The following is a 329-nucleotide window of genomic DNA, read 5'->3' as shown; positions in this document are numbered from 1 at the left end:
GTTGGAGCATCCTGTTCTCTTATATGGTCAATGTCTCCTGTTATCAAGGATATTACAACTGAAGTCCCTTTTAATGAATCGATGCTTTTATATACTTCACTGCCGCTTGGCCATTTATGGCTTTGCTTTGTAGCATTAGAAGTCTTGATTGCTTTTGCACAGAAGACGGTTGGTTATATTAGGATTTTATCATACCTGGAAGAAAAATAAGACTTGTTTAAAAGCTAATAACAAAAAAACTATCTTCCATGAAGGATTATTCTCACGCATTTTGCAAATGGTAAACTATTTGACAAATGTTATGCCGAATAATTTCACTAGTTTTAATC

Source organism: Salmo trutta, chromosome 2, assembly GCF_901001165.1.
Source record: "Salmo trutta chromosome 2, fSalTru1.1, whole genome shotgun sequence".
Taxonomy (NCBI): domain Eukaryota; kingdom Metazoa; phylum Chordata; class Actinopteri; order Salmoniformes; family Salmonidae; genus Salmo; species Salmo trutta.
This window is presented reverse-complemented; position numbering follows the sequence as displayed.